The sequence below is a fragment of the Triticum aestivum genome, chromosome 7A, assembly GCF_018294505.1.
Source record: "Triticum aestivum cultivar Chinese Spring chromosome 7A, IWGSC CS RefSeq v2.1, whole genome shotgun sequence".
Classification (NCBI taxonomy): Eukaryota; Viridiplantae; Streptophyta; class Magnoliopsida; order Poales; family Poaceae; genus Triticum; species Triticum aestivum.
Window position 1 is genome coordinate 58,857,185 of NC_057812.1, and position 19,177 is coordinate 58,876,361.

The 19,177-nt window shown below is 56.4% G+C and overlaps 1 pseudogene; it reads right to left on the reverse strand.

Moving 5' to 3' along the window:
- Positions 1-29: 29 nt before the first annotated feature.
- On the reverse strand, positions 30-4,141 carry LOC123152682 (wall-associated receptor kinase 2-like; annotated as a pseudogene).
- Positions 4,142-19,177: the final 15,036 nt, after the last annotated feature.

Sequence of the window (19,177 nt, forward strand, 5' to 3'; positions counted from 1 at the left end):
CCAAAATAACCAAAACTAGGACATAAATGTTCTAATAACCAATTCCAACTTCTTCTACTTAATATTTGGTACCGCAAATACATGACAAATACTGGTAATACACTGGAAGCTCCAGGCCTCTAACACGTACACACACACACACACACACTCTCTCTCTCTCTCTCTCTCTCTTCTTTGCAATACTACTCGCGTAGTGTAATAAATAATAACTGAAACTATCACCTGGGTGTCTCTATACCTATTCCAGACATGTGGGGCCCTGTTGAGAACGTGCTCGATGATGGAGGATCAAGAAGCACTGCAGGTGAGGAGAACTTGACCAGACACTCTGCTTTGCCATGGTCAAGCACCAGTTTCTCCCTCCATGCGCTTCGCAGAGCCTTTAGCTTGTCAGCCACCTGGGTCATGGAAGGTCTCTCTTCCCCCATGGTGCTCAAGCACATCCTCGTCAGTTCGGCGATTTCTCCCAGCAGCATCTCCAAGCCGACACCAACTATGCTTGCATCCAGGATGCCATCAAGGCTCCCATCCTTCATTGCGAGCAGGAAGGACGACGCGAGGTTCTTGGCTTCCATGGAGCCGTCGTGGTAGATGGCTGTTTTCCCCGTGATCAGTTCCAGCAGCACAACGCCAAAGCTGTAAACGTCGCTCTTCTCTGTTAGCTTCCGCTCCTGCAGGTACTCAGGGTCCAGGTAACCCATGGTGCCCTGCACCAATGTCATGAACTGAACCTCATCCTTGGGGAGCATCCTTGACGCCCCAAAGTCGGTCACTTTCGCCATGTAGTTCTCGTCCAAGAGAATGTTCATAGACTTAACATCTCCGTGTACTATAGGGCGGTTCGTGGACAGATGCAGATACGCCAGTGCTTCAGCAGATTCTTGAGCGACCCTAAGACGGGTGTCCAGTGAGGGAGGTCGACTTCCGTAGTTACGATGGATAAAATGAAAGAGAGTGCCATTCGGGATGAATTCATAGACCAGCATCGGAACTTCCACCTCTAAGCAGCACCCTAAAAGCCTGACCACATTTCGGTGGTTGGTTTGTGAAAGTATAATAATCTCCTGCACAAACTCGTCAGTTTCGGCCACGTTCATGATCTTTGAGCGTTTCACGGCTACTTCCTTGTTATCCTTAAGAATGCCCTTGTAGACAGTGCCGTGACCCCCCTTGCCCACTTCTCTGCTCTTGTCAAAATCGTTTGTAGCCTTCTTCAGATCATCCTGCGTGAATATCTTCAATGTATCGACTTGTTTTGACATAATTTGATGGTACAGTATCTGACCATCATTCTGATCGAAGAATCTTTCCTTCTCTTTTGCCAGCTTCGTTTTCTGATATTCAGCCCGTAGAGCAAACATGCAAACCATGAGGAAGATGATGCTAGCAGATATGCCTGAAAATAATGATGGATAATTACCATCAGTTCAACTAGTGGAATTGCCCACAATTGACTAAAACAATTGCAACATGTTGTCCCATACACCCCATTTGCTTCGATGGCATGCATACAGATTGTATTGGACTTGTATGACCGCGTAAAAAGTGCAAAAATGCTTTCTGTTTACATTGAAGCAGCACGTGCGCAGCTAGTGTGCAAAATAATTTGATTGCTAATAATCCTTTACCTAAGATTATCTTCAGGGTTTTGTTTGGGTCAGCTCGAACGCAGGGTATGCTCTTTGGATCATCACTTCTGAATCCTGATGGGCACAAACAGTTGTAGCTCCCCACGGTGTTCATGCAATTACCTTTGCAAGGATACAATGACTGGTTTGGAGGTACACACTCATTGATGTCTGTCATTTCAAGGAAGTGAGGAGAATGTCGTGATGAATCAACAGAATATTGCATTCCATAAACAATAAAGCTGAAATAAAAGGAGAGTGCAGGTTGATTCTGCGAGATACATATACATACCTTGGCACCCTCCTTGTAGGTAGGGATTGCCCTCATAGGCCTTGAGAGCAGTTGCAGCGGTAACCAGGGCCATTGGACACATCAATACATTCACTATTCATGGCTTGACAGGCATACTGTGATCCCATCTTGGTGGCTTCTGAACAGCTTGCATTACCAACAACCCAATCGAGTACCAAAGGAACCCCATCTGTATGTGTACTTGCGAACCTTGTAGAGTTAACATAGGAACGATCAAACTTGAACCAGTCCTTCTCAGAAACGAATGAGTAGCTGCAGGAACTGAAAGACTGGATGGTAGAGTTGTAAAACTCTGGTACTGGTAAGGATAAGGTGACTAATGAGCTGACATTTCCTGACACAGGGGCCTGGCAGCAACCCAAGCCAGAGCACTCTGAACCATCTTCGATACTACTTGCATCAATGCAGAATGAAAAGCATGTGCCGGCGGTGGGGTACTCAATCTGCTTCTTGCTCTTAGTGAGTCCGACAACCATTGCAAGCATAGCACACCCAATTGATGTCAACTTGTTCTTGGTGTTGGAAAGTTTATGAAAAGGATCAAGCATTAAGGCGTCGAAACCAGTGCTATTGGTGCCGTTGGTATAGTTGCATCGCGATGATATGTGTGGGTTCTGAACACGAACCTCACCAAGAGTAAGACTGATCTCCGGTACCCTAACTTCGGTTGAGGCCAGATATGCCCCGGTCTCATTGCATGTGGCACTAAAGGGTTCTTGGAAGCAGCCTTTTCCTGTGCCGAATGGGTACAGAATGCTGACATTGCCACACTTTTTTGGGCAGCCAGGTCGTGCCATGCTGACACTCCCGGAGGTCCCAGACCCATAAGCGTTAGTACTATGTTGTAGGGCTAGGGTGGCGGCGACAGGTAGCAAGAGCTTCTGACCTGTAGGCAACAACCAAGACATGTATCATGTACATATCAATCTATATAAGAGCTGGATACATGTTCTAAGAATCGTATGAAGAAAATAAATGTATTGCATGTCTTTGATAGTAAACATGAATTCTGAATGTCTCTCTTGGTTATTCTCTGATTTCAAGTCCTTTTCACCATACAAGAAATGAAGATAGGTCGAAAAACCATGCCAAAATAAACATCACGCTGGGGTAGAAACAAAACGAAGTCGCGACTCGGTATTCACTCCAGGCTCCATGTTTTCTCTCTGTTATCATTCTAGAGATTGTTAGGAAGGTACAACATCTAATCCAAAGCAAGATTTGCTATAGCTTGTTTCCTTTGGGGTTGTAATGTGCAGCTCAAGTACACACTGCGACACGCAGTTTTCAGTGATTTATACTGGATGCCTTTGCTGTCTGTTGTTCAAGCACCACCTTTCATGTTTTTGTTCTGTTTAGTGTTTACATCCTGAAGCAAATAATATTGGAAATAAACCTCCTACATAACTGAGGAACGCTCCAATCCTCATTTGCCACCGATCCGAACACAACAGCCTTCTCAAGTACACACTGCGACACGCAGTTTTCAGTGATTTATACTGGATGCCTTTGCTGTCTGTTGTTCAAGCACCACCTTTCATGTTTTTGTTCTGTTTAGTGTTTACATCCTGAAGCAAATAATATTGGAAATAAACCTCCTACATAACTGAGGAACGCTCCAATCCTCATTTGCCACCGATCCGAACACAACAGCCTTATTTCTTCCATGCCACCACTTGGTGAAATTGATGTCACACATCATGCCACAACCCAACCATTAGGCGCACAAAAAAACCGTTTTTGCCCCTGAATTCACGTCTAAAGGGGTGGATTCAAAATTAACTCTGCGCTTCAGTATGTACTTTGCCATCTGCTCCAGAAAAGAGTAGACAATTTCGAATAGAAGGAGATATACCGTCCAGATAATAGACACAAAAAAGTCTTCTTCTACTGGAGTATAATTTCACCGCTGGCATCACATCAACGAGACAGGCAGCGAACTGCGTCGTACGGCTAGGGTTCCGCATACCTTACAGGGGCAGGTAGCCACCACGGAGGAGGTCGGCGGCAGCGGGTGGTGTTGGGCAGTCGAATCCCACGTGGTGGCGGCGCCGGCTTGAGGAACCAGGACCGCCGGCCGCGAGAACCCGCCGCAGGCGGACGAGGACCAAAAGGTGCCGCGATGGTTGGTGGTGTTGCAGGTGGAACCGGCCTTTCCATCGGCGACAGGCATCTCGCCGGCCATGGCGTGCCGGGAGGCGGGGATTTGCTCCGGCAGGAGAAGGCAGGTCGGAATCGATAGGTGGACTTGGCTGCGGGTGCGGGGCTGTATTGTAATTTCAGAAATCGGAAGAGCTGGCTGATAAAGGGATCATCTTCTCATGCATTTCTACTATTTTTATTGAAGATGGAGAATATGTGCTACAGAGTTAGATTATCTCTACGTATTTGTAGTGTTAAAAACGCTTTTATATTATGAAACGAAGAGAGCAATTCTCTTTTTTTAGAGCGAATGCGCTTGCCCTATGTTGGGGGTTTGGTGCGACATATGCCAACGGATGACTTATTATGGTGGGGCGAGTACAACGTCTCCGGTGTCTGGAAACGGGATGGGGCGAAGACATGCACGCCGGCGAATCTTATCCAGCTTCGGGGCTCTCCGGGGAGATAATACCCCTACTGCTGCTCTATGGGGTCTCCGCATGATCACTATGGTCAAGTGTTTACACGGTTGCTCCTTGAGCTGTGTATGATGGTAGGAGAGGGCAAGGCTGGCTCTTTCCCTCTATCTGGTGAGGTATATAACTACTGGGATCCAACTCTTTGCATGGGTGCCCTGGGGGGTTTATATAGGCCTACCCCCAGGGGTACAATGGTAATGTGACTGGGCGCGGGCCCCGCAGTCAGTGTCTCCGACCTCCGACTTCTCCGCCGACTGCTGGGGCCCGCCGACTGCTGGGCCCCGCCGACTGGTCTGGTACGGAGCCGACAGGCCGCGTCCGCCGCGGGCGGGTCTTGCCGGCTGCTGATTACTGTAGTCGTGCTCCTGATGATGCAAACTTGGTCATGGGGTCGTGGCAACAGCCCCGCCGCCTGGCGGGCGATCACTGTGGCCACTCCCCATCTCTTCTTGATTAATGGCGCGTGGGCCCGGTGGAGGGCTCGGCCGACTCTCCCGGGCCGACTCTCGTTGGGTCCGACTGGCGGTGCTCCCGCCGTCTCCCGAGGTCTCGCTGGCTGGTGGGCCCTGCTGCCTCCAGGCCATACAAACAAGCCGTCGTGGGCGCAGGACCAGGTATAGTGGTGCTGATGTCAGGGCCGGCTGGACAACAGTGCCACGCAGCGGGGAGATCTTTCCAAGTACGGCGCGCTGTGGCCATGCCTGCCCTTGGTAAGGGGCGGGGAGTGGGCTTCATTGTAGCCACGCCCCTGCCCCGTCCCCCTCGATGAGGTCACGGTTTGTTGGAGTCGCCGGCCGACTCCTCAAAGCCAGCTTCTCTGGAAGTCGTCCCTGGGACTCGGCCGTGAGCCGGCAGTCGGTCGCCTTGCCCTAGACTCCCCAGGAGGCGGCTCTTCGCCCTGTGGTCTTGAGGGGCGCAGCCTGCCCCGATGTCTTGAAAGGTCGTGGGGCTCGAATTGGCCTACCCATGGCCCATTACTCCGACAGTAATCCACGAAGCTGGTGAGGCGCCGCGGACGATCGGCCGAGAAGCCTCGGCAGTTTCTCTTTCCAGGCGCAATACATGGTCTTGATTGACTTTCGTCGGGCTGACTAGAAGGAGTCGGACTCGCCCAACTCGGACTCACTCAATTCTGACTTGCTCAGTAGTTCGGACGTCGCGGCGGGATTTCAAGTGGCGTGCTAGCTAAGCTTCCAGGCCGCCACCCGTTCCTGGCCTGTCACACGAGGGCACGTGGCCAGGCCGTTCTGCCATCCCACGCGCGCGACGGGACAGGCCCATGGGCGGGGCCTGCCACTACCGCGCCTCGGCGCCCGAGCGGATCCGTTGCGGCCCTGGCGGGCGGTTGGGATTCCCGTGAAGTTACTGCGCGCAGTAACTTTATGTGGATCGTGGGGGTCGTGGGGCTGCGGGCGCAATAAATCCCCACGTCCGCCCCCTCGGCTTCGCAGCCCATAGGACTATAAATAGGGGGAAGAGGGGGGCACGTGCGCCCCTCCTTCCCACTACCCCTCGCTTCTTCCTCCTCGCAGCTCCTCGCTCTCCTGCTTCCTCTTCTCTTCTTCGCCTTGCCGCACGCCCAAGCTCCGGCGAACGCCGCGGTGACAGCTTCGCGATGAGCTCTTCCTCCGCTGTCGCGCCTCCCCCAGTGCGCTCCGGCACTTGGGACGGCTCCGAGGTCCACGAAGACCATATCGAGTTCCTCCGCCGGACCCGTCGGCTTCCCGTCGAGGATCGCGTGCAGGTGCGTCTCGCGCCGGAGGGGGAGATTTCCCCCGCCCCGCGGGAGGGCGAGCGGGTCATCTTCCGCTCGCACTGCCTACGCGGGCTGGGGCTGCCGACGAGCAGCTTCTTCCGGTCGTTCATGAAGTTTTACGGACTCCAGCCGCACCACCTCACCCCAACACAGTGGTGCTGCTGTCCGCCTTCATGGCTCTGTGCGAGGGCTTCCTTGGAGTCCTCCCCACCCTCGAGCTCTGGGGGGAGTTCTTCTTCTCCAAGCTCGGCACCCAGGCCGCAGGTGTGCCGGCTTAGTGCAGCGCCTTCATCGCCGTGCGAAGGACAGGAGCCGACAACCACTTCCCCTCCATCTCGCTGCTGAAGTCGGTGAAGATGTGGCAGCGGTCCTACTTCTACGTCAGGAACGTCGCCACAAGGGGCAATTGGGTTAATCTGCCGGCTTTCGAAGCCGCCCCGCCGGCTGGCAGACTGCCCAACTGGTCGTACCGGGCCAGGTCGCTGACGCCTGCGGGAGCCGGCGCCATCACGCGACTCCGAGTGCTGACGCAGTCAGAGGGTCTGACTGGCCCGGACCTGCTGGCCGCCTTCGTCTCGCGCCGAGTTCTCCCACTCCAAGGCCGCCCTCACCTGATATGCCAGATGAGCGGGGGTCGCGACCCGAGTCGGATGTGCACCAAGGACATGCCTCACGAAGAGGTGGCCCTGATGGTGAACTACCTCTCGGACAGCAGGCTCCCGGAGGACTGGCGATTCGGCAAGGAGCCATACTCCCACGCCAACCCCCCGCCCGTGGTGAGTCGCCTTTCTTTTCTTTAGATTGTCCTCTTCTTGCCGAGTCTTGTTTTAATCAGTCTGCTTTTTGATTAGAATCCCCTTCTTCACCCACCAGCCGGCACCTCGGAGCCGGCCCGTGAGTTCGCCGCTGATCGGGCGGAGAGCGACGTCGACGACCCCGATCTGGGGGCGGCGGCTCTGGAAGACGACCGAGGGAGGAGGAGGAACGACAGGTGACTTCAGGCCCTCTGCTACCTTTGCCGACTGGCCTGAAGACGACGCCGAGGGAGGAGTCGCCCCTCACCATCGGCCAGGAGCTAGCCAGCCGGGCGCGGGCTCTTCTGCTGCATCGGGCGCTCCAGGCGGCGGGAAGAAGCGCCGGGCTGCGCCGACTTTGTTTGGCAGCCGGCCGAAGAAGCCCAAGGGCTCGGCTGCGGCGACCCGGCGGGACGAGGCAGCCGCGAAGGCCATTCGCTTCCGTAAGGAAGTGAAGAAGCCGTCGTTGGTCTCCGCGTAAGTATTCTGACTTCAAATTTTATTCTTTCTTCGTGTTTTGTCTGAGTCTCTGCTCGCCCTTCTTTCTTCAGGGCTCCCCTCTCTCTTGAGCGGGTCGCCGCCGCCTCCGTCATGGGGTCAGCGGAGACGCCCGCCACCACTCGGCGGATAGACCCCGCTGCCGACCTCCAGGAGGCGACGGAGCAGAATGCGCAGGAGAAGCGCAATGAAGAAGAAGCCCTCCGCCTGGAGAAGGCGGAGGCTGACAGGGCGGAGGCCTTCGCCAAGAAAAAACTAGCGGAGGCTGAAGCAGCCGCCGCGGCGAAGCAGCAGGCTGGGGAAGCCACACGCTGCCAGGCGGCCTTGCTTGTTACCCCGCTGAACTCTGCGCCGCCGCCGCCGGAGTTCACGGGGCAGACTGGGGGAGCCGGCGGGGAGAACCTCGTCGAGGAGAGGGAAGGCGGCGAGCCCTCTACTCCGGGCGCGAACGTTCCGCCGTCGCCTCCGCCGCCGTCTGAAGGCGTGCGAGGCAAGCAGCCAGCGGACCCTCCGGTGCCGCCGACCAAAGAAGAGGCGTGGCGAGGTTGCTCCTCCAGGTCGGCTCGTCAGCGCGCCGTCGTCTGGAGAAGGCGACTTTGGCACCCCGCCCCCTGGAGGCCGGCACCGCCAGCTCCGCGGCTCCAAACGCCGAGGCGACGAGCGCCGCACCTGTTGGGTGGGTGCGAGGAGGCGGCACAGGGCCGCTGAACCGGGCGCTCCTGGACGTCCAAGCGAAGCTCAGCGCTGAGGGCGACGCCGTCCAGAGCTGCACCAAGGCGTTCCTGGCGTCGCGGGCGGCCGTCCAGGTATGTCTTTTCTTTGGGCCTTTATTTTTCTTGTTCCTCTCTATGAGGGCGCGCCAGCGCACTCACTGGGTGTAGTCCCCGAGTTTCGGGTCGGCTGCTGAGCAGGCGATCCAGAACTCCAATTTAATGAACTTCTGGGTACTAACTTTGTCTGAAATGCTTGTTGCAAGACTACCACAACCTCCACATCACCGCCTTCAACCGTAATGTTGAAGAGTTGGGCAAGCGGAACGCCGACTTGGCGGAGAGCCGGAGTAAGTCCTTCTCCTTTTTCTCTTCTCTGCGGGGGCGCGCTAGCGCACCCGCGGGCTGTAGTCCCCGAGATTCGGGCCGACTACTGAGTAGTCGGGCCGGATCTCCCTGGCGACCTACTTTATTCACGACTGCTGTCTTTCTTTCTTTCCTTCAGGGGCCAACGCTGCTCTTCAACAGCAGTTGAGTGAAGCCAACTCCGCCCTGGTCGCCAAAGGGGAGGAGTGCGGCAAGCTCGCCGCGGAGCGCGATCTGCTGACCACTCAGTTGGCAGAGCGGAAGGGGCTGCTCGCGAAGTCGCAGAGGGAGGCGGAGGAGACGGAGGCCGCCCTCCTGGCCGAGTTCGCGAGCGAGCGCTCTTCCTGGTCTGACAAGGAGGCGATGCTGTCCTCCGGCTTCCACGAGATCGAAGACATCGTTGATGGTGAGTCTCTTTGTTTTCTTTCTTTGAGCCGCCGACCTAGGTCTTGCCGACTCCTGGTTTTTGACTCGCTTTTTTGTTTCTTCGTGTCTTTTGCAGACTTCTTTCCTGGGCAGTCTCAGGCCGCTATCCAAGCCATCGAGGCCGATCGTGCAAGTCGGAGGGCGGAGGGCGCAGAGATCACCGCCATGCCCCCCGAACTCTTGATGAACACATCTTGAGTATTGAGGCTCGCCTCCGGCCGGCTCACCAGATGCTGCGCCGGCTTCAGCGCGTCGGCGCCCAGGTGATCTCCGCCCTTTGGCCGGATATGCAGGCTCCACACACACCCAGCCTGACGGCCAACTGGTTGGAGATCGCGGCTGGTGGCCTCGAGGCCTGGAAGGGCTCTTCGGCCCGGGCTGGAGCGCGCCGGGCCTTGGAGTTCGTCAAGGCATGGTACCCGGGGCTGGATCTAGACCGGTTGGCCACGCTTTGGTCGGAGGCCCAGCCGGAGCTGGCGGCTGCGGAAGACGCCCTCGTCAAGCATGCTGCAGCGATCGCCGAGTACACCAACACGAGCATCTTTGTCCCCAAGCTGTCTGAAGACGACGAGGAGGTTCCGCCGGAGTGGTTTGGGATGAACCCAGACTACGGCGAAGACTCGGCGGAGGTGATCGGCTCCAGCATCGAGGAGGAGGACGAGGCGGAGGATGAAGGCGAGGCGGAGGCACCAGAAGACGGAGCAGACGGCCAGCCTCAGCCCGACCGCGCCTCTAGCAACGAGCCGCGTGCGACCGATCCGACTGCTGCCGGAGGCGATCAAGCCGAGACTAGCCGGCCGACCGCCCCGACGACTGACGTTGGCGCCTCCTCCGACCCCCCGACTCCGTCTGCCGCCTCCTAAGCTGCCGCTGTGTCTTTTGTTTTATCTGCTTCAGTAGTCTTTTGAAGAACTTGTTAATTCGCACAATTCCACCCGCGGGGTGTATTCTGAACCTCTGCTTGACAATTCGGCCAAGGGCTTGTGTTATATATATATATATATATGTCTATCTTTTCTTGCTCATTGTTCTTTTGGCTGTTTTCCTTTGCCGCTTTCTCCTAGTTGCCTGCCTTGCCAATCGGACAGCCGCTCTGCAGACTATTGCTGGATCAAGTGCTAGGCTACTTTGGGAAAGCAAGTACTTAGCCGATTTCAGGATTGTTTGAGCAAGTTGGATAGAAAACGACAATCCGATTGTTCAAGAGTCAGTTGCGAGAAGGGCTTGGAAGCCGTCTTGAGCTATGTTTTACGCTTTGAGTCCTTAGCCATTTTTCGTGCGATCACCCATTCTACCTTACCTCTGCCCACCGTACAGTCGCTCTGCGAGCTGCGGCTTCTGACAGAAGATGGCTTAGATGTTACACACTACTTGTCCGGCTGCAGGAAGCATTTCATAGTGCAAGGCAGCGAGTCCCCGGGCCGACTTGTCGAGCCCGCTGCCAAGCGGCATGACAAAGAGTAACATACTTGTAGGCATAATTTTTATCATACAGACAAAAGAGGGCAGTCCCCGAGCTCGTCTCAGGGGGCCCGAAGTCTTGGTATTTTAATACAAAGGGTAGCATGGTACATACTGCATTAACTGTAAAATCTTCGGAGAAGATTTGCATTCCATGGACGCTCTGTCTCCTTGCCGGAGTCGTCCCTCTTGCGTGCTCGGGGCTTCTAAGCGTCGATCAGGTAGTAGGAGTCATTGCCTAGTACTTTACTGATGATGAAAGGGCCTTCCCAAGGCGGCGACAGCTTGTGCTGGCCGGCTGTTCGCTGGATCAGCCGGAGTACAAGGTCGCCTTCTTGGAAAGATCTTGGCCTGACCTTCCTGTTGTGGTATCGGCGCAGGCTCTGCTGGTAGATGCTGGACCGGCTGAGTGCCAACAGCCGGCCTTCTTCCAGCAGATCGACACCGTCTTGTTGTGCTTCTTCTGCTTCCTCCTCGGTGTACATGGTGACTCGTGGGGAGTCGAACTCTATGTCCGTTGGGATGACGGCTTCGGCACCGTAGACAAGGAAGAAGGGCGTGAAGCCGGTTGACTTGTTTGGAGTCGTGCGCAGGCTCCAGAGGACGGCTAGCAGCTCGTCGAGCCAGCAGCCAGCCGAGCGCTCCAGAGGCTCGATCAACCGAGGCTTGATGCCAGACAGGATGAGGCCGTTTGCTCGCTCCACTTGGCCGTTTGACTGCGGGTGGGTGACGGACGCTAGGTCTAGTCGGGTGCCCTGTGTTGCGCGGAAACGGGCCAAGGCGCCTTTGGCAAAATTTGTGCCATTGTCGGTGATGATGCTGTGTGGTATGCCGTACCGAATTGTGATATCGGTGATGAAGGTCACGACAGTCGGACCGTTCAGTTTCTTAATTGGCTTTACTTCCACCCACTTGGTGAACTTGTCCACTGTGACAAGTAGGTGAGTCAGATCACCTCGTGCTGTTTTGAATGGCCCCACCATGTCTAGACCCCAAACTGCGAAAGGCCAAGCAATGGGGATGGTCTTGAGCGCGGAAGCCGGCTGGTGCGGCTTGGAGCTGAACTTCTGGCACCCTTTGCATTTTTGGACCAACTCCTTGGCCTCTTCCAAGGCAGTCGGCCAAAAGAAACCGTGCCGAAAGGCTTTGGCGACGAGTGCTCTTGAAGCCGCATGGTGGCCACATTCGCCTTGATGGATGTCTTTGAGGATTGCCTGGCCTTGCTCTGGCTCTACGCAGTGCTGGTAGACACTAGTGACGTTGCGCCTGACCAGCTCTCTGTTGATTATGGTATAGGCTGCTGCCCGGCGTTGTACTTGACGAGCTGAGGTCTCATCAGTTGGTAGCTCTTTGTTCACCAGAAATTTGAGGATGGGCTGGGCCCATGAGGGTGCTGCTATTTCGTCGACTATCAGAACTGCGACTTGAACGAGGCGGCTGGGCTGGGAGGCGGCGGGCTGGAGTCAACAACCGCTTGTTGGGCTGATGAAGTCCCCAGGCCGACTGGCTTGGTCCTTGGGCCGAGTTCTGGAATCTTCAAGTCCGTCACCGCAGTCCCCGGGCCGGGCTCGACTGTGGCAGCTTTGGAGTCGCCCGCCAAAGTCCCCGTTCCGACTGCCGGAACTCTGGAGTCGGGTCCGCCGTCTTCGGGAGGAGCCGGCACAAAGATGGAGTCTGATTCTGGTGAAGGTTTGACAGACGGCTTGAGGAGGCGTTGAAGGGCGACGCCAGATGGTATTGCTTGGCGGGTAGAGCCGATTCGTGCCAAGGCGTCTGCTTGGTCGTTGTCGTTTCTTGGCACATGGAGGAACTCGTACCCTTCGAAATACCCGCTGAGTTGCTGCACGAGGAAACGGTAGCTCGCCATGTTTGCGTCTTTGGCGTCCCAGTCGCCAGATGACTGCTGGACCACTAAGTCCGAGTCGCCATAACACAAGATCCGGCGGATGCCAAGTTCTTTGGCAAGCCGGAGCCCGTGAATGAGCGCCTCGTACTCGGCCACGTTGTTGGAGGCGGCAAAATGGATTTGCAGTGCATATTTGAGCTTGTCGCCTTTGGGAGAGGTGAGGACGACGCCGGCTCCCAAGCCGGTGTGCATCTTGGAGCCATCGAAGTGCATCCGCCAATGGGTGGAGTCAGGTGCTGGAGGCAGGTACTGGGTCTCGGCCCAGTCGATGAGGAAGTCGGCCAGTGCTTGTGATTTGATAGCGGTGCGGGGCTGGTAGTAGATTGTGTAAGGAGCCAGCTCTATGGCCCACTTGGCCACTCGACCAGAGGCATCACAGCTGCCAATGATCTCGGCAAGTGGAGCCGTGCAGACCATCGTGATTGGATGTTCTTAAAAGTAAGGCTTCAATTTCTTGGCAGCAAAGTGCACGCCATAGCACATCTTCTGGTAGTGGGGGTAGTTCTGCTTGGAGGTCGACAGTACCTCGCTCAGGTAATATACTGGTCTCTGGACAGGTAGCGCCTTGCCTTCCTCCTTGCGCTCTACTACAATGACTATGCTGACTACTCGGCTGGTGGCGGCGATGTACAGGAGCATAGGTTCCTTGGGAGTCGGGGCCGCCAGGACGGGTGGAGTAGTCAGCATCTTCTTCAACTGGTGAAAAGCTTCGTCCGCCTTATGGTTCCACTCGAAAAAAGTGGTCTTCTTCATGAGTTGGTATAAGGGGAGAGCTTTCTCGCCCAGCCGACTGATGAATCGGCTGATGGACGCCAAGCAGCCGGTGAACTTCTGCACATCCAGCAGTCGGCTAGGTACCTCCATTCTCTCGATGGCCTTGATTTTTACTGGGTTGCATTCTATGCTGCGTTCAGAGACCAGGAAACCTAGCAGCTGGCCGGCTGGTACTCCGAAGACACACTTCTCAGGGTTGAGCTTGATCTGGAACCGGTGTAGGTTCTCAAAGGTCTCCTTGAGGTCTTCCAGCAACGTTCCTCGCTTTTCCGTCTTCACCACCACGTCGTCCACGTAAACGTGGGCGTTCCTACCGAGCTGCTTGAGGAGGCACTTCTGCATGCAATGCTGAAAGGTGGTGTCGGCATTCCTCAAGCCGAACGTCATGGTGAGGTAGCAGAATGCTCCAAACGGCGTGATGAAGGCGGTCTTCAATCTATCAGCCAGGTTCAGCTTGATCTGGTAATATCCTGAGTACGCATCCAAGAAACTCAACAGCTCGCATCCGGCTGTAGAGTCTATCACCTGATCAATTCTCGGCAGAGCAAACGGATCCTTGGGGCAGGCCTTGTTGAGGCTCGTGTAGTCAATACACATTCGCCATTGCTTGTTCTTCTTTAGCACCAGGACCAGATTTGCCAGCCACTCCATGAAGAAAACTTCCATAATGAAGCCGGCTGCTAGGAGTCGGGTTATCTCTTCTTCGACAACTCTTCTCTTCTCTTCTAATAAGCGGCGCAGGGGCTGCCTGACCGGCTTTGCATCAGATCAGACGTGTAACTTGTTCTCGGCGAATTTCGTCGGCACACCTGGCATGTCTTTGGGAGACCATGCGAAGATGTCCCGATTCTCATGGAGGAAATCGACGAGCTCGCCTTCCTATTTGCTATCGAGGTTTGCACCTACGACGGCGTACCTCTCTGGGTGTTCTGGATCCAAGGGTATCTTCTTTGTCTCTTTGGCCGGCTTGAACGAACCTTCGGCTTCCGACTCCTTCGGGTCGGGCGATATCTCCGGCTGCTTGCCGGCCATCGCCACAGCTCGCTCAAGGAGTCTCTTCTCGGCCGCAATCACCAGGGACTCGGCCAGCCGACTGCTCTCGGCCGCACAAGCGTACGACTTCCGGTAGTCGCCGGCCACAGTCAGAATTCCCCTGGAACTGGGCATCTTCATCTTGAGGTAGGCGTAGTGGGGGACCGCCATGAACTTGGCCAAGGCGGGCCGGCCAAGTAGTGCATGGTATGGGCTCTCAAAGTCCACCACCTCAAACCAAACAGACTCTCTTCGGAAGTGATTTTTGTCCCCAAAGAGGACGTCAATCAGGATCTTGCCGATTGGTGAACAGGAAAGCCTAGGAACAATACCGTGGAACACAGTCCAGCTGTTCTGAAGCTGTCTCTGCTTGATTCCTAACTTCTCCATGGTGTCCTTGTACAGGATGTTGATGCTGCTGCCACCATCTATCAGAACTCGCGAGAAACGCGCGGCCCGTTTGTCCGTGGCAAAGGTGGCGTCCAGGACCAAGGCGTAGGAGCCCGGACTCGGCATCACTTCTGGGTGGTCAGCCCTGCTCCAGCTGATGGGCCTTTCTGACCAGTGCATGAACTCTGGCGTCTCTGAGGCTACCACGTTCACCTCTTGTCGCTGCAGCCGCCTGCTGTGTCGATCGTCAGCCACACTGGTGAACACCATGTAGGCTCCGTGCTCTTCAGGGTACTCATCTTGTACTGCGCCGACTGGCCTGACTGCCGGCTGCTGGGGCGCAGGCGGAGGCGGCTGCCCAGTAGGCGGGGGTGGTAGGAGGCCGTCTCCCTTGGCGATCCTGGTGAGCCAGTGGCACTTCCGGGTGGTGTGATTCGATGGCTTCTGGAACTTGCAAGGTCCATCCAAGGTCTGCTCGTAGGAGAAGGCCGGCAACCAGTTCGGCTTGCCGCCTTTCTGTCGCTTGGGCGGAGGCTGCTCTTCTGGCTGCTGGGCTTCGACGGTCGCGACCTGCCGGCTGCTGGGAGCCGGCTGCGGGGCCTTGCTCTTGTGGTCGCCCTGCTGTTGTCGTCGGCCGGCGTCTGCTGCTGGAGTTCTTGGAGCCTGAGGAGCTACTTTGTCAGTTGTGCTGATTTGAATTTCCGTCTTCAGGGAGGAGTCGGCCGTAGCATACTTGTCCGCTATGATCAGCAGCTCGTCGAGGGTTTCTGGCTCGTCGTAGAGGAGCTTGTGCTTGAGGAGGGTGCCTTCTCGGCACCCGGCTGTGAAGTACTCGATGGCCTGCACCTCGTGCACGCCCTCGCAGGAGTTCCGGAGCTCAGCCCAACGCGTGAGGTAGTCGCGAGTTGACTCATCAGGACCTTGCACACATAGGGAGAGCTGGCAAGGCTTGGGAGGACGCTTGTACGTGCTGGTGAAGTTGCGAACGAATGCTTCGGTGAAGTCGACCCAGCTGTTGATGTTGTGGGGCTTTAGGCTGTTCAGCCACGTCCGGGCCGTGCCCTGGAGCATGAGCGGAACGTACTTTACGGCGACACGCTTGTTGCCGTTTTCTATGCTGACAACCGTGGAGTAGTCGACTAGCCAGTCTTCCGGCTTCACGGAGCCGGTATACTTGGGCGTGTCTCTTGGGAGCGTGAACCCTCTGGGAAAGGGCTCGTCCCGAATGCGGGGCTCGAAACAAGGCGGACCCAGCTCGTCTTCTTCTTCCAGCGCCAGGGACCGGTGAAGTCGGTCGATCCGGTGGCGGGCGTCATTCTCTCCGACCCCCTCTCGGCGGCCAAGGCGGTCACCGAGAGTCGGATGGTCAACAGGCGGCGGGGAGACTCGCCTCTCCTTGCGGGGAGGGGGAGGCGGACAGTCGTCCCATCGTTCCACTGCTCTCGGGCGGCCGTCTCGGTCGCGCTCTATGGTAATCCGAGTCCGACTGTGGCTGACAGCCGGCTCCTTGTCCTTTCTTCCTCGGGCACTGCCAATCGGCGTCCGAGACGTCGCGCCTTGATCTTGGTGCGGGGCATCGTTTGGCCGCTGCGGCGCCTCCGTGCGGCAGCCGGCCTCGTTCTGTGCGGCGGCCGCGTCGAGGAGCCGCTGGACTCGCTCCATCATGAGGCGGCGCTCTTCGCCCTCGAAATTGTCCAGATCATTCGCCGCTGCCTGGGCGGTTCGGATGTTCTCCGCTGGCGTGGCATACACGGGGAGGCTAGCCCCCAACAGGCTGGCGATGGCTACGCCGCACTGCTGAACCGCGCCAAGGCGGCTGGGCCCTGCCGGAGCCGACGAGCCGCCAACAGCGTGATCCATCTCCCGCTGGTAAGCTTCTGACAAGCGTCTCACGCTGGCTAGCTTCTTCGCGCCTTCAACAAGCTGAAGGCGGCGCGCTTCTAACGTCTTCGCGTCAGCATCTTCCGGAATGGGCGCAGCTAGGTCTTGCAGCGCCGCGCCGAGTGAGTCGGGCGCCCTTCCACTAGGGAACTTGTCATGACTGATGACCAGCACCTCAGTGACGGTGCTCCCATCGCTCTCTGCGTGGGGGGGAGGTTCGTCGTAGACCACCACGTTGGAGGGGAAAGCGTCGACCGACGCGGTGTCGGAGTCGACCAACATCGGGTCGGTGGAGCCTACGGACTCCAAGTCTACGGTAGGCTCACCGGAAACGTGGAGTTGATCGAGGAGGCCCGCGAGGAGGTTTTCGGGGCCACCTACGCCTGCGTCGGACGCAGGTTCGTCGGAGAGGCGGACCTCGCCGACAAGTTCGGCCCAGGAGCTGGCTGCGCAGGCGATCTCCACGCCGCGCAGCGCGTCGACGCAAACTTCGTCTGGCGTGCCTGGCTGGCTGCGCTCGCCAGGGAGGAAAAGGGTTCCCATCCAGAACAGATCTCCGGACGGCGGTGCACCATGCCCCAAGGTGGGCGCCAAATGTCAGGGGTTTGGTGCGACATATGCCAACGGATGGCTTATCATGGTGGGGGCGAGTAGAACGTCGCCAGTGCCTGGAAACGGGATGAGGCGAAGACATGCACGCCGGTGAATCTTATCCAGCTTCGAGGCTCTCCGGGGAGATAATACCCCTACTGCTGCTCTGCGGGGTCTCCGCATGATCACTATGGTCAAGTGTTTACACGGTTGCTCCTTGAGATGTGTATGGTGGTAGGAGAGGGCAAGGCTAGCTCTTTCCCACTATCCGGTGAGGTATATAACTACTGGGATCCAACCCTTTGCATGGGTGCCCTGGGGGGTTTATATAGGCCTACCCCCAGGGGTACAATGGTAATGTGACTGGGCGCGGGCCCAGCCGTCAGTGTCTCCGACCTCTGACTTCTCCGCCGACTGCTAGGGCCCGCCGACTGGTGGGCCCCGCCGACTGGTCTGGTACGGAGCCGACAGGCCGCGTCCGCCGCGGGCGGGTCTTGCCGGCTGCTGATTACTGTAGCCGTGCTCCTGATGATGCAAACTTGGTCATGGGGTCATGGCAATAGCCCCGCCGCCTGGCGGGTGATCACTGTGGCCACTCCCCATCTCTTCTTGATTAATGGCGCGTGGGCCCGGGGGAGGGCTCGGCCGACTCCCCCGGGCCGACTCCCGTTGGGTCCGACTGGCGGTGCTCCCGCCGTCTCCCGAGGTCTCGCTAGCTGGTGGGCCCTGCTGCCTCCAGGCCGTACAGACAAGCCGTCGTGGGCGCAGGACCAGGTACAGTGGTGCTGATGTCAGGGCCGGTTGGGCAACAGTGCCACGCCGCGGGGAGATCTTCCCAAGTACGGCGCGCTGTAGCCATGCCTGCCCTTGGTAAGGGACGGGGAGTGGGCTTCATTGTAGCCACGCCCCTGCCCCGTCCCCCTCGATGAGGTCACGGTTTGTTGGAGTCGCCGGCCGACTCCCCAAAGCCGGCTTCTCTGGAAGTCGTCCCTGGGACTCGGCCGTGAGCGGGCAGTCGGCCGCCTTGCCCTAGACTCCCCAGGAGGCGGCGCTTCGCCCTGTGGTCTTGAGGGGCGCAGCCTGCCCCGATGTCTTAAAAGGTCGTGGGGCTCGGGTTGGCCTACCTGTGGCCCATTACCCCGACACCCTAATTCTTATTTAGATGAGATGAGAACTAATAAAGTCTCGTCTAACTCTTAAGTCAATTGATTTTACACGAATATTGGTGCGATTTTTTCCCCTTTCAGATTTGATGATCTGTGTACGAGTTAGCAACTTAGTGGCGGTATATATACACACACGTGGATAAGACTATCCACAGAATAACATAGGTAATAACAGTACACATATCTAGATAAAATAAATGATGTGACAAGTAATAAATGAAGAAAGAAAGGCATGTGGTAACATAGCTAGTTACTAATAGTATGAGTAACATCACACATATCAAAGCAAGATGGGTCTATAGCCTAATAAATAAAGTGTTGCATGTTACCACACATATTACTCCCCACTATAAAGATAATAACATATAGTAGTAATATGGGCATGTTACTATTTTGTTACTATCCATTGTGGCTAGTCTAACCAACGTAGAACAGCACTTTCGCAATGTAAAGTCAAGTCTCCTCCGATGTATGTATGTATGTATATTTCCATGGGTGGGAACTGGAGAACTTGTCAGAGTGTAGGTGTGTGGCTGTGGTTGGAAGCAAGTCGTCTCCAGCCATCGATCTCTCATCTCCGTCTGTCAGATTGATCTCAAGACCATTCAGTCTATCTCCTCTCGACCGGATCAGATCAGACCAAAGACCGCCACTTGCTTGTCGCTCATATTTTCAGACTGAAATTTCGCGCCACCTTAACTAAGCAGCACAAGCAAGCATGCAACGTGTGGCTGGACCAAAAGACTGGAGAAATCATCTCTCTCTGCTGACGACGACGATGTAGAAACTACCCGCGCTGTAGAAAATTCTGCTGCGAAATTTACTCCTGCTCGATCGCAAGGCAGGTGGGAGACCACGGGGCCA